General features: G+C 42.8%; 1 long non-coding RNA gene across 1 annotated transcript in view; it reads right to left on the bottom strand.

Moving 5' to 3' along the window:
- Positions 1-25,472, bottom strand: part of LOC109549028 (uncharacterized) — a 124,449-nt gene that overhangs the window by 77,369 nt on the left and 21,608 nt on the right. The window contains exon 2 of the long non-coding RNA XR_002175169.3: positions 686-779. This is a non-coding gene — a long non-coding RNA (uncharacterized lncRNA). The remainder of the gene's footprint in view (positions 1-685; positions 780-25,472) is intronic.

The raw sequence follows: 25,472 nt of genomic DNA, 5'->3' as shown, positions 1-25,472 counted from the left end.
CAATCCCCCTATCCCCTGCTCACTCACTCCTCTGAATTAATCTAACTGGTGAGACCAAGGAAAGTCTGACCTTTGCTGGCCTGTGTCACTCGATGGATGAGATCACAGCATTATAAAAGGAAAGGTAGTTATTTCTAGTTCTATAAACAATTAGATTTTTGGGGAACAGGCCATATTGTCCTTTCAGTTAGCTAGCTAAATGTTAGATAAGAAAATCCAGCTCTCCCTTAGATTTAGAACAAGGAGTAACTTCATGCTACAGTTCAGCTTTACCAGGAAGCTCCTCACTTTGAGAGTTCTGGGGAAGTTGTCTACTCCATAAATAAATCTAATTCTATGATTTTAATCTTTGATTATATTCTTGTTGCTATTTATCATTTGAATGGAGCCCGGAAGGGAGACTGGTGAGTAATTAGTAGCACCTAATTTCTAATGCATGGATGAATGTGAGCATGCTTACCCAAAATACCTGCATTGTCCTGATTATAATGCATGAGAACAGCAATGTACTTATATGCTCGTTAGCACTTAAAATAATGTCTGTGCTATAAGTTATTATCTGTTGGTGACAGCCCTTGTCATCGAAATAAAAGAATCAACCAATACTGCACAGAGAATCATGCTTGCAATCGAACAGCTATTTATAATCAAACACCTCAAGACTTTTAAAAAACAATAGAAATACCTTTGGCTTCTTAAGAAAGCAAGGTGAACACATCGATAAGATTCTCTTCATGGAGGTCTCTTTATAAATGCAAGTTTCTAAAAGACCACTCAACCTGGAAACAAGAAGAAAGTTTCATTGGTAAGAATGATAATCTCCCTGCGAGATACCAGGAATAACTCCATTAAGAATTTATGAAGACAGCTAAATCTACAGGGAGCTCAGGTGTTCCTATCATAAGAAGGCTCTCCAGAGTGATAATGGTTTTCACCACGGGTAAACTGGAAAGCTTTTACTTCATCATTTTGCAGTCCACAGGAGAAGATGGTAGGCAGAAAAACATAAATGGGAATTCAGGCATTGATTCATCATGGAAAAACTTGAATTTATCCATGGTTGTTGTTTTGTCTCTGGGCTAACTGTCTTCTTCTGATTGTTATTAAATAGCAAAGAAAATCTGTTTGTGCTATTAAAAAATGTAATAAACTTATTGAATCTCAAGAACATAAGCCTGGAACACATTTTTTTAATGGTAGAAGCATTGTGAATAGTGTACAAAAGTGTCAGACATAATCTAAACAGCATTTCCACCATCATTAAAGAGAATATCCAGGAAGCACTTTGAAAAGAGCTTTCAAAGTCATCTGAAATCAGTCTTCTTTGAAGAAAATTATCCTGGAAAATGGAGTGCAGCCAAAGCTATTCTTCCTGTTCTGCTTAGGGATGATGCAGTGCTTTTCAGAGGACAAATAGAATATTACTCAAATCAATGAAACATATATCATTGAAAAGTCTATGTCTTTGAGTGGTTACAGGTCCAGCTGCATAAAAAGCAAAAATATGGTTTCTTTTTTATCAGATCTCCTACAGACAAAATGTTCCCATAAATTCAAAATCAGTAAGACGATTCTTTTAATGACCAGCAATTCACCCAAAAACCTATATTTTCTTCGGCTAAATAGGATAATTGCTTAGTAAATCATCCAGCCCCTAAAGAGATATTTTGTTTGCATAAATGAATTCCTATTCATACACAGAGGCTCATTAAATCCTATGACCTAGAATTATAAGCAATGAAGGCAAAGCCAACACGATAAATTGGGGATTATAAAATGTGACCTTTTTTTCTGGGCCTCTACTCCTTCACTTAAAAGTGACTGCAAAGATTGCATCAATACCCTACTCATGTGAGATGGCTTAGATCAAGGGTCTCCTATAGCACTTTCCCCCCAAGATACACTGAAGAAATAATTAATCTGATTATCCTCTGAGGTCCCAATCATGCCATGTGTTTACATGGGTTTATTTGGTCGAAGAAAAACATGTGGTACATATCTTCATTCCAATAGCTATGCGAAGTTCCATCTGCTACATAATAAAGGAAATCATGAAAGAAGCTTGACACTTGGTAATCTTAGAATAGTGCTCTGCATGGAATCCAAACTCTTTATACATGAATTCATGTACAAGTCGCTTTTATGGGCTACCATTTGTGGACATGTCATGGTCTCACATGCAACATGGATTCAAATTTGAATCTTCAAACTCTGCCTATAAATAAATAGGAAAAGTTATAGCTGGGATGTTTCTATAGGTATTGCCTTATCTTTCCAATTATATAATTTTCTGTTTATATTCTCCAAAGAAACAGTTAAGATTACATTCTTGTGTGATTTTTCCAGCTAAAGTGTTTGTGGTTACAGATAACTATAGATAACTAATCTAACATGAGCTCAACACACGGGAGATTTCCACCTTCAGGCATTTGCCAATCTTTAAGCTACACAGGAAAATAGGTTAAGAAATTAAACAAAAGTTATTTTAAAGCAGAGCAGAAATCCTCAATAAAATTTTAGGAAATCAAATCCAACAGTAAGTAAAAAGAATTGTATACCACAGCCAAGTGGGATTTATTCTATTGGAGTATTCAAGGGAAGTTTGATATCCAAAAATCAACCATTGTAATCAACCACATTAACAGGACAAAGAAGAAAAGTCATATGATCATATCAACTGACTCAGAAGAAGCATTTGACAAAATTCAAAATCCATTCATTATAAAAATGCTTAGCACATTACGAATAGAGGAGAGACTTCCTTAATCTCATAAACAGCATCTACTCAAAAACCTATAGCTAACATCATTCATACATCAAAGGCTGAATTCTTTCCCTCTAAGAGGAGGAACAAGACAAGGTATATGCTTTCACCACTCTTATTCAAGATATTACTGGAATTTTTAGTCACTACAAATAAGGGAAGAAAAAGAAAAAAAACATACATATTGGAAAAAAAGAAATAAAACTCATCAGGCTGAGTTACTGTCTCTACTCACAGATGACATGATTGGCTATGCAGAAAATTCCTAGGGATCTACCAAAAAACGTCCTGGAACTGTGAGTTCAACAAGCTCACAGAATGCAGATCAAACATCAAAATTAACTGCACTACTCTACTCTGGCAACAAAAAAGCTGAAACTCAAATCAAAAATACAAACCATTTATAATTGCTCCAAAGAAAATTGAAGTCTTAGGTATAAACTTAATAAAACAATGTATAGAATCTTCATGATGAGAATTACAAAATGATGATCAAAGACGATCTAAATACTTGGAGAAACATACCACGTTCATGGATTACAAGGTTCAACACAGTAAAGATGACAATTCTCCCTAAATTGTTCTATAGGCTTAACACAATTTTTATTAAATCTTAGTAAGGTGTTTTGTATAATATACAAGTTTATTCTAAAATGAATAGAAAGGACTTGAAATAGCCAAAACAACTTTAAACAAAGAAGAATAGAGTGGAAGAAATCACTCTTCCCCAATGTTAAGGTTTACTATACAGTTGACCCTTGAACAACATGGGTTTGAACTGCACTTATAAAGTCCACTTATACGTGGATTTTTTTTTCAACAAACAGTACATACTACAGTACCACATGATCCACGGTTGGTTGAATCCACGTAGGTGCAGAACCGTGGATATTAAGGGTCAGCTGTAAAGTTGTACGTGGATTTTAGACTGTGTGAAGGTTGGCACCTCTAACACCCACATTGTTCAAGGGTCAACTGTATAGCAACAGTAACTAAGACAGTGTGGTACTGGTGAAGGAAAAAGACACACAGTCCAATGGAACATAATAGGAAAACCAGAATTATATCTACATGAATATGAGCAATTGATTTGTGACAAAGATGCAAACAAATCATTAATGTTTTTAATGATTAGTGCTGCGGTCATTGGATATCTACAGGCAAAAGCATAAACCTTGACTTAAACCTCACATCTTGTACCAAAATTTAACTCAAAATGCACTGAGGGGCTTCCCTGGTGGCGCAGTGGTTGAGAGTCCGCCTGCCGATGCAGGGGACACGGGTTCGTGCCCCGGTCCGGGAAGATCCCACATGCCGCGGAGCGCCTGGGCCCGTGAGCCATGGTCGCTGAGCCTGTGTGTCCGGAGCCTGTGCTCCACAACGGGAGAGGCCACAACAGTGAGAGGCCCGCGTACCACAAAAAAAAAAAAAAAAAAAAAATGCACCGAGGACTTAAATGTAAAATGTAAAACTATAAAACTTCTAAAAAACACAAAAGAAAACCACAATTGCCATACTGGGCTGATAGTATTCCAATCAAAAGCAAAATGAATTTTCTATTTTCTTTAGCCTATGTACCACTGACACAGATTTTTTTTTTTTACAAACTATTATTTTACTTAGGCCTTTTGAAATATTAAAATAGTGCAACACTCAGGTTAGGAACCACTGATCTACCTAACTCCCCAAGCTCTTATTTTTATAGGCAGGGAGCTGAGTGTCAAGATGACAGAATTAGTGACAACACAGGATCAGAGGCCCTCCTCTGATTCTGCTTCTCTGTGATATCATAGCATCTAAAGGTCTATTCATTTAAGTAAATTCAGTTCACCGATAACAATTCCTGGGGCCACTGTTTGCCTAAATACCTATATACACACAGGACATATACAGTCTCTGGAACTTTGAGTTTTCTTAGTGCTCTTCTACCTTTGTTGAGGGAGTGGGACAGGGAACAGAATGCCTGGCTATTTCTATCTAGATGAAGCAAGGACAATATTTCACGGGACATATTTCTTCATAATTCTAGATCATTTGCTCATTCACTAAATAGAAAATCTTCAAGAAGCCAGCAAACTGAGAAACCAAGAAGATAGTAAATTTAAAGGAGGCTGTTAATTGAACAGCACATATCACCATTGGGTAGGAGTGGAGATGAGTTCCAGGGGTGCTGGCTGGAGTGGAGCAGCTCCCTTGCTATCTGGGTGTAGCTGTATAGGATGCAAAAGGCCCTCCTGCCTTCTGAAGATTTTTTACAGGACTCATCTGTCTGGTGTGAAATCTGTTGTGAAATGTGATTCTGGAGCAAAAAAGATGCCAGTTATAGACTGCCTGGATACTGGGTTAAGGGTTAACCTCTAGAGAACTTTGGAAGGTGTTTTCAGTAAATAGGAGATTTAGCAGTGATAGATGAAAAGAAATTATAGCACCAAATTCCAAGACGGAAAACTCCTCAAGTTACTGATGGCAACATTTCTAAAAGCTGAAATAACTATTTTACTTGGGTGTTATCAGGTAAAATATGTGGCTTTCTTTAGGAGCTAGTCACCCATTTACAAAAGCTCATCATCTTTTAGCTACCACTGATCTATCAATCATGGACTGCTTTGACGCTAAACCTGGCATTTGAGCAAGCCAAGCAGAACTCACGATTCAGGGTCTCTGCTCCCTGGCCATTAGCATTAGTGTATTCTAAGGATTATACTATAATATCTTGTGTCTTTACAGCACCTTTCTCCAGGGAATTGCAGAGTTATAGACTTTTACTCTAATCCTCACAAATAGTTCTATGAGACAAAGAAAGTGAGGGACAAGTCTTCTGAGGAGAGTTTAGCCGTCTATATCTGACTGAAAATAAACAGTTTCTGGTGAGGAGAGCAGCTAGTCTAGTGGCAATAACCAGAGGTCCAGTCACATCTCTGAGCTCATGCCCCTCTGTAACCAGAGAAGAGTTTCCTGCTTGTCTCCATTTCTCCAGCTGTAAGGAAGAGTTAGAGCTAGCTATCAATTAGGGCAGACGCCCAACATTTACAGGGCCTAGAGCACAAGTACAAATGGACCCCTCCCCAAATGCTGTGTTCTTACCACTCCCCACGGTTCTACATATGAAGGGCCTCGTGTGGCTGCTTGCGGACAGCCCACTGTGTGCACCTACCCTCCCAAATGCCTGTCCCTTGGCCACCTCTGTGGCCTAGGCTTGAAAGCTTGGGGCTTTCTGGGTCTTGAGTACCCAAAGTGCAGTGAGGAGGGATGCAGTCTTTGGGTCCTAAGGCCCTTGCCCCTTGAGGAGAGGCAAGGCTGGAGAAAGGAGAAAGGTCAGAATGGAGCTTTCCAAAATACAGAACCCGAGGCAAGGATCCAGTTGCCCAGATCTAAGATGTCATGGAGATTGTGAGGTACTTCCCAGAATCCCCTGTGGGACAGAAGAACTCATTCCTCCAGCTGCTGGGAGTCCCGCAGCTCACAGCCCTCAACTTCAACTGTCACCTCTCCCTCTCTTGGAATAGCCCTAGGTTGAAGAAAGTTGCCTCAAATAAGTCACATCCCATTCCTGAGGCCAGCCTTCACCCAGTGGCTGATTGACATGGGTGTACAACATCCTGGGCCCCTCATCTCAGTTGCAGAAAACGCTGAAGGGTCATCCCGGCCTTAGAGCTCCCCCAGAGTTAGCTGAGGCCTTTACTGAGACTGCACCACAGTCAACTTCTCTTCTACACAACCCTGCTTCCTTCCCTTCCCCCACACATCTCCTGCACACCACCTCCTTCTCAGCGTCTACTTCCTGGCAAACCTGATCTTTAACAACGAGCAATGCTAGAAACACCCCCAAAAAAGATGAATATAAGAAAACGATAAAACGCTTGTTAAAAACAGTCAAGTAATGCTTACTCACCTTATAAAAATGGGCCTTTGCTTGACAACAAAGCTAAAATGGGATTTACTTTAGGGTTAAACAAACTGTACTTGTGTATGTGTTTGTTTACTCATTATTTTTGTCCTTGAGGAACTGAGGGAGGAGAGAAGTAATTTGGGGCAGGGGGACAGACAAAAGGTCCTCCACAGTCAGTTAAAGATCAAACAGAAAAGTAAACCATTTCTGTTGTTAGAGTATGAAGCAAATGGAAACACATGTTTTATCTCTACCTTTACAGAGCTCCTAGCAGAGACCTTTATAGGATGCATGTTTAGAAAGCTGCAAGGACTCCTAACCATTTAGAAATGCAATGCATTTCTTTTCAGGATGCAGGGAAATTTTCTGAGTTGTATTGAAGGGACAGAGGAGCAAAATCCATTCTTCCTAAAAGGGGGATAATGCACAATGTCCAAATGGCTTCTCCCCAGCTACTTACTAGCTATTGGGATTAAATAACATAACGTGAGAAGAAGAAATTTGAGGTCTAATCCTAAGAAGAGCGTGGGTTTGGTCTTCCTGTTCATTTAGCATCTTAACCTCTTCCCTCCTTTAAAAAGGAAGATCTGTTCAGTATCAAAATAAGACGATGGCTCATGTTGCTGGAGCTGAGAGACAAAAGTCTGATTCAGCAAGAAAAAGTAATGAGATAAGATAGCAGTGATTGGCAGTCAAGAAAAGAACTGGCAGACAGACCGTAGAGCCCTCAGCTGTCTTTGGGGCAGAAGAAAAAATATTTCCTAGGAGAGTACAATAAGAAATCGTGGTCAGGAAGTTCACTTTCTAATACCAATATTTACAGCGTCCATAATTTCACATCCCCAAATTTGGACATGCTGCTGTATGATCTGACAGATGGTCCTATAACAGGGAAAAGCAACTGAAGTCAGTAGTGTCTGAGCAAACAGTGGAGGTTTAATGTTAAAATCCCATAGCTTCTTTTCCTAACAGGATAGTTTATGAATCTGCTTTTTATATCCTAATCAGTAATTTTTATATCCCCCAAGAAAAGCAGAATAGGGACAGAATAAATCTTGTTACACATTGATATGTTCAATGTGTAACCATGCTTCAATGGACAGAGTTGCTGAATTCCTGAACTTTCAACATGGGGAAGAGTACATTCAGTGATAGTTGGGAAAGAATATAGGAAGAAGGAAAAGTTACCTCAAAGACTTTCTTTACTGAGCCAGCCAATCTGGAAGAGGAGGACCCACTTATATATTCACAGAATTGGAAAGATCTGTACTCTTTCAAAATATTTACATAAACTGGTGGTGGGTGAAGGTAGAGGCACTGATGGCTCCTTAGGAAACCCTAAAGTCATGGCCATATTTTCATAGCCAGATGAGTCAAAGATAATAATAGTTAATATTCACTAAGCACTTTTTATATAAGAAGCTGTGTGCCAGGTACTTTATATTCTCAGCCACTCTGTATGAGAAGGGATGTAATCCCCAGACTGTAGATGAGAACAATGAGACTCAGAGAATTAGGTGATTTGCCCAAAATCACAAAGCTAATCAGTCATGGAGTCAGGATTCAACCTCAGGTCTGACTCTCCAAAGCCCTCTGTTTTCCACTATGACTAAGTCTCTTAATCCTGAAACCAACGGCCAGAGTTTTAGCTGCTACTTTGAGCTGAAGAATTTCTGGGATCATTAAATCATTGTGCATTTTCTCTGCTCCTTCTCGCTGGGACAGCTTACTCTGTAGAATGAGTCAAAAAGATCTCTGTACCTGTGATTATCAGATCACCTGCAAACTTGACCTGGCAATCTTAGTGAGGTAAAAGGCTGCCAGGTGTGCTTATGGAATCCAGAACAATTTCAGTAGACCGTGTGCTTATGGAATCCAGAACAATTTCAGTAGACCTGTGCTTGTGTCTCTGTGCCCCAGGCTCAGTATCTGAGGTGCTGTGATTGCCACCAACGCTGATGTCACCTACCTGCCATTGGTGGTATGGTGTGTTCTCTGCAAAGATGGCCACCAATAAATATTCCCATCTTTAGCCACATGCCCATCAAGAGTTCAAGACTATATCTGGGCTGACTGTGTGGTTCGTTTTGCCAATAAAATGTGACAGAAGTGACTCATGCTGAGTTCTGGACCCAGGCCTCAAGAGACCAGGTAGCTTCTCTTCTCACTCTTGTTTGGAAACCTGAGCCATTGTAAAAAGAAGTTCAGTTACTCTAATGGACACGTCACATGTAAAGAGAAGTCCCACCCAATAGCCAGTACTAACCACCAAATGCGTTAGTAAATCACTTTGTATCAAGCACCAGAATGATGTTGCCACATAAGATAGCCTAGCTGGGGCTTCCCTGGTGGTGCAGTGGTTGAGAATCCCCCTGCCAATGCAGGGGACATGGGTTCGAGCCCTGGTCCAGGAGGATCCCACATGCCGCGGAGCAACTAGGCCTGTGCGCCACAACCACTGAGCCTGCGCTCTAGAGCCCACCAGCCACAACTACTGAGCCTGCGTGCCACAACTACTGAAGCTGGTGTGCCTAGAGCCTGTGCTCCGCAGCGAGAGAGGCCACCGCAATGAGAAGCCCATGCACCACGAGGAAGAGTAGCCCCCGCTCGCACAACTAGAGAAAGCCCACACGCAGCAACGAAGACCCAACGCAGCCAAAAATAAAATAAATTAAATAAATTAAAAAAGAAAAAGGAAAAAAAAAAAGGGGCTTCCCTGGTGGCGCAGTGGTTGAGAGTCCGCCTGCCGATGCAGGGGAAACGGGTTCATGCCTCAGGCCGGGAAGATCCCACATGCCACGGAGCGGCCTGTGAGCCATGACCGCTGAGCCTGCACGTCCGGAGCCTATGCTCTGCAACGGGAGAGGCCACAACAGTGAGAGGCCCGCGTACCGCAAAAACAAAAACAAAAACAACAGAAACAAACAAAAAAACATACATCTTTAAGTAGAAAAAAAAAGTTAAAAAAAAAAAGATAGCCTAGCTGACACCATAGAGAACAGAAAAAAGGATCAGCTGAGCCCAGACAACCCAGAGAATTGTAAGAAATAATAGTTACTGTTTTAAGCCACTAAGTTATGGGGTAGTTTATCATTCGGTAATAGGAAACTGATACAGATGGGCCCCCCGTGGCTATTGTTCCAGACCCAGCAATAAAGCAAAGTTTTATTCATCTTCCAGTGGCCAGCTGTACTCTATAGAGTACACATTCTAGGCACTGCAGGCAACCAGCTTCCAATGGAAGGTGGGTGGATAAAGGGAGACCATCCTGCTGCCAGTCTGCTCCATATCCTTTGTCAGCATTGAATAAGACTGAATCATCTAGCTTGTTCAGCAAAAGTGCTACAAGCCCTTTGGGTCAATTAATCATTCAGTTCTCTTCTGTAAACCAACACTTTCCTCAATCCTTTGGATCAAAGAAGAATAACAAAAATATCATTTCAAAGCTATTGGTCCCACGTATTTATTAAATGAGCTTTAAATCTGGCCTCATAGAGCCCAAGTACTGAGCCACCCTTGCCAGCACTAAGGCTCCCTTCCAACTGTCCCCAGATAGCAGTTCCACATCCCAGCATTGATATATAAAGAGATTCTGCTCCCTGTTATCCACTTCTCTGTAGGAGGCAGAATCTCACTGAGTCCATGAGAAGGAGGACACGGTCTTCCTCCAGTTCCCAGGAGGCACCGCGAGTGACACGCTCCTCAATTAGGTGTTTTATTCAAGGGCGATATTTGCCCTTAGACCTACTTGGCACTGGTCGTGTATAAGTCTCTTCAGTTTCTCAGTGCCACTTCACTTGGAGCCCTTTTAAAATTTCTTTCCCTATTGTACAGATGAAAGCTTCATTTTGACCTTCCTCAGATGTTATATGATGTTGAAACAAGTGAAAATCTTTTTCAAGCTCTGGTTTTATAAATTCACAAACTCCTAAAAATCTTCACTGCACAGAATAACAATCTCTAAGAAAAGGGATGTGACATACAGAAAATAATGAAATTCATTCTACAGAGAGTAAATTAACTGGTTTAATTTGGAAAGAGGCAGGAGAAATGAAGATTATATTATAGGGGAATTAGACTCGAGGTTTAGTAATCACAAGGAGAAAGAATATCTGCCTGTGTCATCATGACGGCGGACTGCCTTGGAAGTTGTACTAAAAGATGGGAGGGGGGTGAGTAGGAAGAGAACTGCCTTGGTAGGAAATCCAAGAAGAGTCAGAAAGACATGACTCTCAAACATGAGATAAGGAGGTCAAAGGATAGGGCAGAAGAAAACTGCTAGAGTCTTTGAGACCAAATAAAAAGAGGAAATCAGAGAGGGAAAGCCCACTCTAGGACTCTCAGAAAGAGTGTTCTTGGTAACAGTCCTTAAAAATAGTCCAGAGTTACTTAAACAGAAATACTGTCTAGACAGGAGATTTTATCTTTTATTTGTGTATTATTTAAACATGTGAGGCTTATTTAAGTTAGTTAAGTTTTAGTAAAGATCATCTTTTTTTAATTAAAAAGAAAAGGAATTCCCTTTCCTATGCTGATCAACCACTTCCTTATGCCACAGGGTTTGGGACCACTTGAGCATGCCTCCCTACTTCACCAAGTTATTGGAGGCAGAGTAGATGGAGATGCCCAAAAACCCCGTTATTTCCTGGATCTCATAGAGTCACAGGAGTGACAGCTGTGCACATCCTCTTTGCCTTTGACCCTGAAGCTATGAACGGGCTGCCCCAGCCACAGCAAAATCCCCGTGGTAGCAGAGAGCTGCTTCCCCTCCCCTCCTCTTCTGCTTCTCAGTTCTTCACCTCCAACCTGACACCTCCATGTGCTTTTGAGTCTGTTTCCACAGTTTCCAGGCAAACTTTGATTTAATTATTTGTATTGTATCATTGACTGCAAAAATACCCATAATTAATCATTTTCTGGAGAAGGCACATGTCCCCTTTGAAACTTCATTTTCATTTTTAGAAAGTCAGCATTCTAACGAAGGTATCATTTCCTTATTTAGCAAAGGATTGTCTGCTGTTTGTTGGCCAGATTCCCTAATTCACCGGAGCTAGAACGTCTAACATCTGCCAAACACTTCCTCTGTGCCAGACACTCTGCTAAATGTCTTTACAGCAATCCTTTGGCAAAGGCATGATTATCTTCCTCAGTCCACAAAGGAAGAAGCTATGATGATCCGATATGCCCTGGCTATGCCCTAGTAAGTGGCAGAGCTGGACACCAACCCTTCATCCCCTGACTCCAGGGACTACTGCTTCCCGGTAGTGTAGAAACAGAGGGCCACAGTTTATCAGATCGAGTCTCTTCAGACTGGCCGTCAAAGCCGTTTCTACAAAATGCACTCATAAACTGGTTTGAATTTCTCACCAATAACTTGATCTTAAGGACCACTTGCCTAATCAATGAAAAGTTTTACTTATTTTAACTGTATCGCTAATGTATAGCAACTCTAAACCCCATTCTTGAGTACGGTAGGATGGAGTACCTCGTTCTCCATTCTCGTTGGGTAAGGAAGATATTTAAAGTCAACCTACCTCCCTTTCTCTCTCATTTCACACACTAAAGTGAACCATGCCAATCGCTAGGTTATATACCATCTATGACGTTTAACAGAAAAAGGCAGAACAGCTTAAATGGCAGTCAGGATCACTTCCTAAATCTCCACCTCACTGAAAATGGTATTTGGGATAATATCCTCCCTTTATCCTCCTAGTTAATTCTTCATCCTTCTAAACTCTGCTCCCTGCCCCAGGAGGCTGATATGTTCAGAATACATCAACATAACCCCTTGCTGTTGGCTCTTGTTAGATTCAGCCAGTGGGACAGAGTTTCAGGAGATCAGAAGCGGGAAGAGAGTGAGGGTAGGTGATTTTTCCCCAGGGAGTCCCCATAATGGGCTATGAGTTGGCTGAACTCCCCCACTGTCAGGCAGCCCTCTCCGTATACCTCTCTCTCTCTGGGTCTCCCTTACCTCTCCTTTCACTTGTTCCTTCAGGCCTGACAGTATTAACAAGAACCATGGCATAGGAGTACACACCATCTCTGCTGCTTTTCCTAAGCCATGCCCACACCCTTCTAAATAGACTTCTCATCAAACTCCTCTCAAACTACCTAATCTTAATGTGCCATCTGTTTCCCATTGAAATCTTGACTGATACAATATTGAAAACGTTGGCAAGAACCTACAAGCCTCACAAAAACATTACGGCTCTATAAAATTCCTACTTAAGATATAATCTCAAAAATTAGGAGAGAGAGGTTTTTTTCTAAAGACCAGGCTTTCATTTATTAGAGGTTAATTATGAATTGAATCAGATGAAGAAAAGAAGGTCTATTTCTTTCTGCCTAAATAAAAATATTGCAAACATAACATAGCAGAAGAGAAAGAGGTATGTTTATCTTTACAATTACCAGGGTTAAGGTGCCCTGACCTGCAATGTTCTTTGGGCATCCAAAATGTCTGACAGTACCAGGGATCCTCCCTGTTCTTGCTTATCCTCTTGCCTTATTAACTCAAAGTAACACAAAGGCCCACCCACCTCCAGAAATCTGGGATCCAGTACTTGCCCTTCTACCTAATAATTCTGACCTTGGCTGTACTATATAATCTCCCCAAGCCTTGGGTCCTGTTATGGACTGAATGTCTGTCCTCCCAAAATGTTTATGTTAAAACCCTAATTCCCAGTGTGATGGTATCTAGATGTGGGGTCTTTGGGAGGTAACTGGGGTTAGAAGAGGTCATGAGAGTGGGGCCCTCATTAAGGGATTTAGTGCCCTTAGGAGAAGAGATAACAGAAAGTTCGCTCTTTCTCCTCCATGTGAAGACACAGTGAGAAGGAAGCCATCTGCTAGCCAGGAGGAGAGCTCTCAGCAAAAACAGAACTCTGCTGGACCTTGATCTTAGACTTCCTAGCCTCCAGAACTCTGAGAAAATAAATCTTCTGTTGGTTAAGCCACATTGAGCTTTGTTGTGGTATTTTGTTACGGTATCAGCCCAAGCAGACCGATGCAACCCCCTTACCTTTAAACCAGAGGTGATTATACTAGACGACCCGCATTGGAATGTCTCTCTCCCACTTACTAGTTGCACAGCCCTGGTCAGGTTGATTAACTGTACCTCAGTGTCCTCATCTGTAAAGATAGAGTAATCACACTACATACTGCTTTGGTTTGTTGGGAGGATTGAATGAGGTAACAAGTAAAGTACTCAGCACAGTGTCTGGCACTTACTAAATCTCAATTAACATTAATCATCATCATCACTCCAATGGAAACTCAGAATAAATAACCCTACCAGGGGTAGGACAGAGTCAGCAAAGGCTTCCTGAAAGAGGTGACGAAGAAAACAGGTAAGACCACATCCTACAGTCAGCCCTTGCTGCACTCCCAAAATATGTAACCCAATGTTAGCCATACAAGGGCTTATAATCTGCTCTTTGATTAATGTATTGGTATTTGAAACAATAATCCAATTATAAACGCACACATTTAATAATGTGTAACTTATATTATGAGCAGTTAAAGAATAAGTGTGGAAAGTGAGCTGACCAGTAAGGAGAGGATTCAGTAGGCACTTCACGAGTCCATGGCTTGTCCCTTTGGATAAGGGGTAAGGGGTGGACGTGATATGCCCAGCCAGAGACAGGATGCACATTATCTTAAACCTCTTTATGACAGAATGTTTAGCTTTACTGAGTTCTGCAGATGTGAATTCCCTAACCAGACTGTATATTTTCTTAGGTCAAAAACCATACTTCATTTTACACTTGATGCTCACTCCCCCAGGATCATCTCAAAGTACTGAGCATATAGTAGACTTCAATACATCTTTACTGAATGGTCAAATACTAAGTAGGCTGGCCCTCGTACTTTCAGTCCATTGAAAGAAGACTTCCTGAAAAGAAAGAATTTGAGGAGCCATTTGAGCAACAAGTACAAGATGGTGAGTTTACACAAAGGGGGTTGTTTCTGGGCAAAGATATGCATTGGAAAAGGTCAGTTTATAACTAATTTCTCAATTTGCTTTCTAGTTTCGTTTTAAAAGAATTGCATAAAGTTAAGAAGAAGAAGAGGAAGGAAAGAAGAGGAAGAAGAAAAATGCCCTAAAAGCCCTGGGAGAAGCCCAGAGACAGATGGGGGTGGGCACTCCTGAGAGAGCAGGAGACCTCACTTCTCCTTCTGTGGGAAATGGGGACCGTTGCAGCTGACTGTAGAATGAGGCAGCAGGACCATCACCTGCTCTACAACCCAAGTCTGATTCACATGAGCAAGGATCAAGACTTGCTCAGTTATCAGTCTCCACCCCATGTTTCTCTAGTTTTGACAAAATGCATGCAGTCAGTATTCATAGAGTTTGTAGGACTCACCACTTTGCTAGGCCCAAATGCTGGAGAGTAACGGGACATAGCAAGATAAACTAGAATAGATTTCTGTTCCCAATGACTTTACATCCTGAGGGATAGAAAACACACAAAAGTGACTATATAGAAAAGAATATTATACATAGAAGAGATTGACTCAAACACCAAAAAAGTTATACCTTTGTTAACTATAAGCCTGATCAGAAAGGAAGAAGAAAAGTAAAAGATTTTTCACAGGATGTAAGTCTGAGAAATGTCCTGAAAGAAACGAAGGAACTGGCTTGGCCAGGATGCGACGATCATTTCAACTTAGGGATGGGGGAACAATCTGAGGAGGAGTTGGACAAAAATAGACAAGATATATCTATCACTTAGAAATTGTGTTCCAAACCCACCAACACTGTATTATTGAGCATATTTTGGGATTTATTGTTCTCTCATATAAAAGATATCCAAAGGGGGCTGATATAGGTCTGGTATGGTGCTCCTTGATGTCATCAGAGACCCACACTCCTCTGAATTTTCCCTTTCACTATCCTTGACCCTCATATTCTTATGTTCTCAAGATGGCTGCCAAAGCTCCAGACATCATGTCCATGTTTCAGATGAAAGGAAAAGCTAGAGTAAATAAGCACATGCTTCTCTTTTGAGGCGCTTCCCCAACAACTTCCGTTTATACCTCATTGGCTAGAATTCTGTCACATGGCTACCCCCTACCTGCAAGGAAAGGTAAAGGTATATGCTGTTCTGCTGGGCACTCCACTACTCTCCAAAGAATCAAATATTTATGAGTAAGGACTAGTTCTAGAGCTCAATAAAAAGTCATATCAAAAGTATTTCCACAAAAGATGAACAGTGCATGTAAACAACTAACCCTGTCGTTTGTGGCCTGCGTGAGACTTTGAAGAGGGGGTTGAAGACAAAGTGACAATTGTTGCTCTTGCAAAGTAAGCTGGTTTTGAAGAGACAGATTAAAAGCTTGTCAAAGAGCTCTTAGAAAACCTCACGCCGAGGAATTGCAAAGTGCAGAACTTGTTCCACTGGATGTGCCATGTCAATCACTGTGGAAACGTGTTCAGGACCAGCAGAGCACACAATAGCACCTGGCAGTCAGTGGCTCATATGAAATATGACACTGTGATCACAGTCTCCTTTAGGAACATCAACATCCCAATGTCTCTCTTAAGACCTTCAAGCTCCCTTGTGTTGACATTTGGTACATTTTCGAACTGTCCTCATGGGATTCTGACTTCCCATCAGTTGAGTTTAAAATATAAGTCAAGAAATTCTCACACACCATTTTGTAAAAAGTATTTGGTTGTATCTTTAGGAATATAAATGTAATTCTTTTAAACTTGGGTTGAAAATATTGATTTAAGACATAAATATGTTCTCTGAAGTTTAGAAAACCAAGAGGTATTCTACCAAGGCAATGTTCACCCGGAAGATGTTCTGCAGAGTATGCCTATGACTACATCATGTGCATCCCAAGAGTCCAGCAGGAAATAAACACAGCAGGTAACAGGGTACCCATGTAGCTTAAAGCCACTGAGGGCACCACTCATACTATGATCTATAATAATTGCACCCCTGGGGCACAACCTCATAGACCAGCCTGCAAATACCACCCACATAATGGTCCTGGTAACAAATGTCTATGGAAGAGGATGCCTCTCTAGAATTTCCACATGGCAATAACTGAAAACAACTGTAATACTTTATTCTTATTAAGTGTTTTACAATTTAAAATATCTTTAACATATGAACCAATCTGGATCATTCTTCTTTTTAACGAAGAAGAAACAATTTCATGAAAATTTAGTGACTTACACAGAGCCACACACCTCCTAAGAGGCGGAATCCATGTCCAGAGTGATATACCTATGTGTATTCAGACTGTACCTGACGGGCAGGATTGAGTCTCTCTCAAAGTTACTGAGCTCATGACATTCTAAATTTATTTTTACTGATATGGCTGGTGAGTGCTAAGAGATTAGAAATTGTTTTTTCTTCCTCTGGTTTATATAAATGATACAACAGCCTTAGACGCTATAAAATTATTAGTTTGTTTAACTGTATGGTTAAAAAAAAAAAAAACAAACCTACTTTCAGCCCCTCTCATATCCAAAACTCAAACAAAACAAAATCCTTAGTTTAAATTTATGATATGTGAAAGGCACCAGACTTGGAGTCAAGAAGCCTGGATGTGTTCCTAACTCTGTAACTAACAAATGTTTTCACCGCTAGGATCCTCCATTCCCCCTCTGTAAAATGAGGGCATTAGAGCCTCAATACCCTTGTAAGCTTTACATCCCAAGATTCAATGCTGGCCTGGTTAAACACCTACTCAAGCTTACTAAAAGGTGTTGGACATTCCAAAAGTTAAGGTCCATGACACGGTAAGGAACAATGCCAGAAAAACATGGCTTGCCCATGTGACAAGACGGCCTCTATAAATAGGAATCCCAGAATATCTGTTCATAAGACTAGCGGCTGGTAGCTCTCAGCTGCCTGGAGCTGCTATAGATTTAGAAGAAACTTCTTCGTTTGGCTCTTGTCCTGTACTTCTAAAAATCCAGTAGCTAATTTAAGATTTAGTACTAATAGACCACTGTTTTATGCAGCTTAGTACACTGACAAGCTTGTAGAATGAGGTTTATTGCCTGCGCATCGTCAGTTCGTGACTTCCAGAAGAAACTGTGGGAGTGAGTCCTGCTCTGTCTCCTACTTAGCCCCCCTCATAAAAACCTGGAACTGTATTTTAAAATAGGGCAGCAAACTGTACTCTCTTAGCTTGGGCCGGCCTGGGTCTGGAAACCTGCTGGGAGAACAGAAAGAGAAGAAACTCAACTTTCCTGTCAGCTTCTCCCCACCCCACGCCCAAATTTGCAGGGTTGTAAGAAGAGAGGGAAGAAAGAGAAGATCCGGGAAGACCCAGTTGACTTGGTCAGTGTTGATGTTCTTGGTCATCTGACGGAGGACCAAAGCCAACTTTTTACCTTGGGGAAACATTTGTGGATTCCTCAGAGGTCCACGATGATCTCCTTTAGCTGACCTGTTGCTACGTCCCTCACATCAGCTCCTGCCTTAGCGGTAAACCCTAGAGCCTCAGACTCTGGACCCTCAGTGCCTTGCAGAACCCACCACAGGAAGCTCCAACCTGATTCCCTTTCATGGCCCCCATTTGGCCAGAGGAAGGTCACACATTGTTGGCAAATGTTAAATATGCAACCCTTGTTCTTCCCCTGCCTTCATGCGTGGCTTCAGCCAGTCTTTCATTTCCAAACTACCTTCTGCAGAGGACCAGCATGCACCCCCAAATCCACACATCAAGCTTTCTGATTGGCCGCCTTACAGCCCCTCTCGCCAGCCTGAAGTGAGAGGGAAGCACCCAATATTCTGTTGGTGCTGGGAGCAGGGGTACACTCCCCACACAGACGATTCACCAAAGATACACCCTCTCTTGGCTTTTTAAACATCAACTCTTCTTACCCTCAAAGTGCATACTGGGCTTTGCAACCATGTAAACAACTTGACAAATATTTGCAAATATTCTTCCACCCCTCAAAATATTTCTATGAACATATAATCAATCAAACATTGCTTTCCTATAAATATAAATCCCTAAAGTTTTTCATTTCCTCCTTCTCATGGGCCCTTCCTCTTCTGTGACGTATGCTTTACCCTCATTCATTTACTTTCCTTACCCCTTCCCTTCTTAATTGCTTCAGCACCTCTGTTGCCCCAGAGGCTTTATCCAAAGAAGTACATAGGCAAAAGTTAGGAAGAACTTCAGAGTTCGCTGAAGTCAACTGGTTAGATTAAAAACAGTAAAACCAAGACCAGAAAGAATTTGCCCAAAGTGAAAAAACCAGTTAGCACCAAAATTACCTCCATCCCAAATGAATGATTCTCTTCTTATTGTTTCTCTAAAAAAACGAAAACAAAAACCAATCTTGAAAACTTAACATGAGTTCCCCAGGCAAGATCCAATCAATACCAGACATGGACATGGGTACACACTTGAGTCTCTGTATTCCCTAATCTCTCCTCTCCTCTTCCTCTCTAAGTCCTCAGGTTCCCTCCATCCCATTCTGTCCTCATTGCTAAGGAGACACCAAACTGTTTTTGTGTTACCTGGAGCCCTTATTTCACCAGATAGATAAGTTCATGTGACATATACCACTCCAAGAAAAGATTTTACCTCGATCTTCTCTAAGCCTCTCTGAAAAGATCTGGAAGAGCTAGAATCATGACCAGAGCCTATGTCAAAAATCTATTTGCAGCATACTGACAGGAGAGACATCTACCTTTAAAACTCTCTTGGACCACTTCTCTCTATAGCTGGCACTGTCAGTCACAACAGTCTCCCATACCACCGTGCTACTCCCTCATCAACCAAAGCTCCCCTCTTACTTACCACCAAAATGACCTGTCCAAAACCTAACCCGTGATGCACCACTTTCTTCTATTATCCTGTAGAAAATAACGACTAATCATACTGTTTAATCATATAGTCCACCTAGCACCCACAAGGAAGACTTTTGCTCACCACTTTCTTCCAGGGCCGTCCCTGTCATGGGATGAAGTACAGCAGCGGTCTGTTTTCACTTGCACCTACATACCAAGCTGCCCAGGTGTGGCCCAAGCTTGGCCGTTTTTATCCCCCAACAGCTGGTCAGAAGGGAAGCCCCCATGCAGTCTTAGATGTGAGCTAAGGGCAGTGGTACAAACACAGTGAATCACAGAAGGGCCTGGGTCACCTGCTCATGTTCACTTGCGTCCTCTGTCCCTGCTCGTGCCCATCCCAGATGCACCACTTCTATCTCACAGTGGAGTGCTGAATTTATTACTTGGTGGGTCCGTCAGAGCCCAGCTCAGGATGGGCAGCTGGATGACACAGTCACTAGATGTCCCATGCGCAGTCGTTGCTTCTCTACTGGGGCCTTGTAGCATGTCAGAGTTGTATTATGAAGAGTAAATACTCTTTACTGCAGATGGCAGGGGCTAGGTCTAGAACCCTGGGCCTTTGTTGCTGCACACCCCACACATCTTTCTCCCCGCAGAGCTCTCTAACACCCGAGAGTCTGCAGTGCACGAGGTCAAGGTGGCAGGGCTGCTGGCATCACGCACTGCACCTGCTGCAGAGCCCTTTTCTTCTCTGGGCCCCGCTCAGATCTGGAAGCCTCTGTATCAGTCACAGGCCACTTCTGTGCTCCTGAACTTGGAACATGTCACTTCCAGAACCCAAAGAGACCTGTCGGATGTTGTGCCTCCTTCTTAGTGGTGGGAGGCATGAGTCGTGATCATTTGGCCTTTATTTTGAAGAGCTGTCTTGTCAAAGACACCCATGGCCCCTTGAAAACTAGAGCAAAACAGAAGAGGGAGGGCACAGGGCCTGATAGGATGCAGGCATCCACACTTGCCATCAAGTCATCCAATCACAGAGAAGCTCAGTCACAGAAGTAGGACCGTCATTCTGATCTCCATCACACAGCATCCACAAACACACTTTGAAACCCTTCCCCCGTCCATTAAAGGAAGCCGGCACACCACCCCTCCTGCCCCATGATGGCCACAGAAGTGCTCTGTGTTCTCACATGAGCTAAGCAGGATCCAGGGACAGCGGAAGTCTCACCACCCTGAAACAGCCCCCGATCCCAGACCACCTGTGCCTCCTATCTGAGTACGCCTCGTCCCACGTCCCCTACACCATAAAACCAGAGGCAGGAGGGCCAAGGGCCATGGAAGGGAATGAGGAAGACTTTATGAATTCAAACTGTGTTTAATGTTTTGACGGTTTATGACTGCATGAAGCTGAAGAAGGAAAGAACTCTAATTCTTAAGCTATGGGTGTCTGGTCCTGCCTGAGAGTCTGATGCTCGGTTTGTGTACTGTTATTTCTGTGGTTACTTTAAAAAGAGGAATACCTTTATCTAGGCTGGGATTTCATATGAAACCATATGTGAAGAAACCTAGAAAGGGCCCATATCATCTGTGGTTAAAGGAGGAAGGGAAGGGGTAAGATGATAGAGAATGAGCCCAAATCCCTACACCGACCTCACAGACCTTGCTTATATAAGGACGCTTGTCCCAGTCTAGCAGCTGAAGCCGGGAATAGTCCTTCCTTCCCTACCTCTCCATGGTTGCCAGGCAGCTGGGGAGTCACCCTCCTGTGCACCCCGCACAGGTTCTGCTCTTCCTCGCACCTCTAGCCAAGTTAGCATCGGCGCTTCCTGTTCGTCCAGCACCGCTTGAGGGAAGGGTCTGTCATATTGAGGCGGTGGAGGGAGACAGCCCTCCACATAAGGCTACTCCCCCTCTTCCTCTCCAGACCCCAGGGCTCAGCCCTTACTGCCTCCTTCATTGTGGCTGTTCATTCATATTTAAGCTCTGCCTCTATAGAGAGTAATATTGATGCTTTGCCCAGCTCCCTTGAGACACCTTTATACTGATTTTTGTGAGGTGGAGGGGTTTTGGGGCAAAGCCACTCTGCATGAGACTCTGCCTGAGATCACACCCTTGCTTCACTCCCTCCCCCTCCTGGCCTGCTGCCCCAGCTCCTTCATTCTCCCATGGAGGCAAGTCCTTCATGAGCCAATTGCATACAAGCACATGTTCCAGGAGCTGCTTCTGGGGGGAACCCATCCTATGACAGATTCTAAAGCCTTGCTCTTAATTCCAATGTTATACTTCCAGAAGAGTCTAGCCCTGTCACTGCACAGAGTGCCAATATAGTAGGTACCTAATATATGTTTGATAAATATATGTTTTGCAATAAATTTTAAGAAATGACAAGTCGTTTGAATAGAGGAGATGGGAGCCCATTTTCTCTTTTATGTAGATATTTGATGTTGATACATAAAACACGTGACAACCATTTGTCAGAGAATTTCGAAAATTATTAGCTTCCGAATAGGAAGATATAATCTGAAATTGTCTGTCAAAACAGTTTGTTACCAAATGAAAATGAGAGTAATAAATGGCAAGTTAAAAGTTGGCAGACAGATAAATTCTAAAGTATCTGAATAGCACATCAGAAAGTTAAAACTGGTCCCATCTTAATAAACGGCACAACAGTGAGCATGCCCACTAATGTCCGAAATTTCTGAAATTTCTGAGAAATTTTTAAAAACGCACCCTCTTTGGTTCTCTGAATTTTGTACCAACACACACATACATCCATATATATGCACTTTCTCTTCATTATGACATCACACACAGTAGGAAAAAAAGGACTTGAGAGTTTACAGAGGTTATTTAGGCTTGATTTAAATGCATTCTCAGTAGCTATCCAGAACTTGCCTGGGCCCACTCCAGGCACTTAAAAAAAAATGCTGGTCAGCTTTAGCCGTGATTTGAGAGATATCAAGTGGTCAAATGGGCAGGAATGAGCCTCAAGCAAGCTTAGGTTATCCTTGGAAAAGGGACAGAAACAATATGCTGCTTTTTCCCAGAGAGAGAGAGAGAGTCAAATTTATAGAATGGACCCTAAGCACCTAATGAATAGCTTCTGTAGTGGTAGCCTGGAAATAAAATGTCTGCACTCCAAAGAGAATTACTGAACAGTAGTGTCAGGAAACGCAGAAGTTATGATCTCCCATGTTTCTGGTGGGCCTGAGAGGGCTGTGATCTCTGGGCCTACAGCACCCCTTATTCCCACCTCCACTAAAACAGCTGCTACGATCAGGGCAGAGCTTTATCACCTTTGTTGCTGGGAGGTAAGCCCTCCTGCACCTGTGCCCCATCCTCAGGTGCTGTTTCCAAATCTACCTCAGCCTATTTCTGATGCCCAGCTTGAACCCTGAGGCCAGGCACATTCCCAGGTCCTCCCACCCATTGTGGGCCTTCAGTCTCTGGCCTCTGCCTGGGACTCCAGGCTGGCACCTGTGGCCTGCTATCTGGTCAGCATAACGGCCCATTCCCTCCACTGCCCGTCTGGCACACATGACGATGATATGTTCCTCCTTTCTGCGCCGTCCCCTGTACGCCATCTTGTCCCATAGCCACCACAACCTGTTGCTAGTAAAATATGAGGGATCTTTATGGATTTTCGGTGTGAAACACCTCTTCAACAAGGAACAACTGTTTTCAAGGAACAGACACTACACAAATTAGCTTAACCAAAAACAGTGGACTTTTCTGGAAGGACACAGGGTACTTCCTGGGATCCAGAGAAGGTACTATAGTAGAACCTCAGAAGAATTAGAATGAGTGAGAGGGACCGAGAGCAGTTTCGAGCTCCAGACTCATGGGCCTGAAGGGCTTTTACCTCATGTTCACTCTGCTGCCAACTTTCTGTGCTTTGGCAAACCTTAGTGAACCCAGACCCATCTTCATGTAGCTTCTCACTTCATGCACCTGACAAACACCAACTGAAGGCTGTGTGTCCCAGTTTCAGGTTCTTGAGAGAGCAGATTTGATGGGCCCAGCTGGGAAAAATAAGCCTTGGTGACAAGGGAAGGACAGATTAGCACCTGTGGCTGCTTCCTCTGGGGCTGTGGGAAACACGCTCCCTGGGGGTGGGAGGAGTGATGAGTATGTCAGTACACCTTATACTCCAGAGCCCTGGAGAGTGAGTCATTCTGGTCATCTGTTTTCCAGAGAGCTGAGATTTTGGAGAAGCTCCAAATTGTGCATTATTGTCATTACATTTATTGAAAGTCTTTTAAACATGCATTTTAAACTTCCCTGCTTCCTGATCAGTACGCTGTGGGCAGCTAAACCCTCCTCTTATGACTCATCCATCCTTATCATCACCATGTACTGTACCTTCTGCAATACAGAGAGGGCCAGAGATCCTTTGGAGGGAGGCCGGCGGGGCTATTTTCACCCACAGAGAATGGCACAGGGTATTATGTTCGGGAGTTGCTTGTCATCAGCCGCTTCCTGTTGCTCTCAGTGTACCTATTTCTAAAAGCCCTTCTTCTCAGGTTTAATTTACTACTGTTACAATCCCTGTAGCTTTGCAAATTAAATCACCCAGACTATTTGTCACGATCCATCAGGTTGCAAGGAACAGCTGTGCACTCAGGTTCCTCAGTTAATGGAGGACGATATAAAAATTCAAAAAATACTGAAGAAGGCTCAGCATTCCCAAAGCCAGCTCTCATAGGGAACTAGGTTATTGTCCAGGGCACACAGCCCAGCTCTTCTGGCCCAGTTATCATATTCCCTACGGGGGAGGAAGAGTGGGAGTTCATGGAATGTACGGGATGAAACTATGCGCCCCTTAGCGCAGCCATCACCAGGTAAAAGAATTTGGAACGTGTTCTGATGCAGCCTACCATGACTGAATCACGTATTCTGTTGAATTTTCATGTGCGCACAAATTAGCTGAGGCTCTCATTACAGATTTGGATTCAGTAGGTGTGGGTGGGGCCTGAGTGTCTGTATGGCCCACAAGCTCACAGGTAGTGCCTAAGATGATCCACCCTGAGTAGGAAGGCTATTGGGCATGTTCAGTTGTGGCCCGTCAGTGATAGACACCACCTGTGTCCTGCATCCCTTACGTGAGGACCCAAGGAGGAGCTTCATCCTGGAGAAGGCTTCCTTGTCTTGCTACTACCAACCTGTTCCCTCTTTCCACCTTCTCTGTTTCTGCTTGTACATGACTTCTATTGCCCCATGTTTCCTGCTGACACTTTTCTGTGTGTGTGAATCTGGGCTTCTACCCTTTATGTCTCTATCTCTTTCTGAGTCTCACTTTTAAACTCCCCAACACACAGAATCTGACTGTGTCTGTTACTACCCAGTTTGGGCCATTCCATCTGAATAGAGGTATCACACCAGACCACCTCAATAGCCATTGGTCCTCCATGGATAGCTGCCTTTACCTCTGGTTCTGGTCTCTAAATAAGGTCTCACCAGATGTGGCTGACGCCAAGTAGCATTGTAGAAAGAGCTCAGGTTTAGAAGAGAGAAGGGCTGGCTTGGTAACTTGTCTATGTCACTTACTATGAGCCCTTAGGCAAGTTACTGGACATTGCTGGGTCTCTATTTATTCATTTACAAAATGGACATAAAGTTATTATTGCAAGGAATAAAATAATATTCATTTAAAGCACTGTGATGGTTTTTTGATGTGTTAACTTGTTTAAACTGAACAACAGTCCCCAGTTATTCAGTTTTTGTTTGTTTGTTTGTTTGTTTTTTGCGGTACGCGGGCCTCTCACTGTTGTGGCCTCTCCCGTTGCGGAGCACAGGCTCCAGACACGCAGGCTCAGCAGCCATGGCTCACTGGCCCAGCCCCTCCGCGGCATGTGGGATCCTCCCAGACCAAGGCACGAACCCGTGTCCCCTGCATTGGCAGGCGGACTCTCAACCACTGCGCCACCGGGAAAGAGCCCAGTTATTCAGTCATTTGATTGAATAATGTAGGTGCTGTTGTGAAGAGATTTCACAGATATCCCTTGTGGGCCTCAATCAGTTGGAAGGGAAATTATCCAGGGTATGTGGA

Source organism: Tursiops truncatus, chromosome 3 (genome assembly GCF_011762595.2).
Source record: "Tursiops truncatus isolate mTurTru1 chromosome 3, mTurTru1.mat.Y, whole genome shotgun sequence".
NCBI lineage: Eukaryota > Metazoa > Chordata > Mammalia > Artiodactyla > Delphinidae > Tursiops > Tursiops truncatus.
This window is presented reverse-complemented; position numbering and strand designations above follow the sequence as displayed.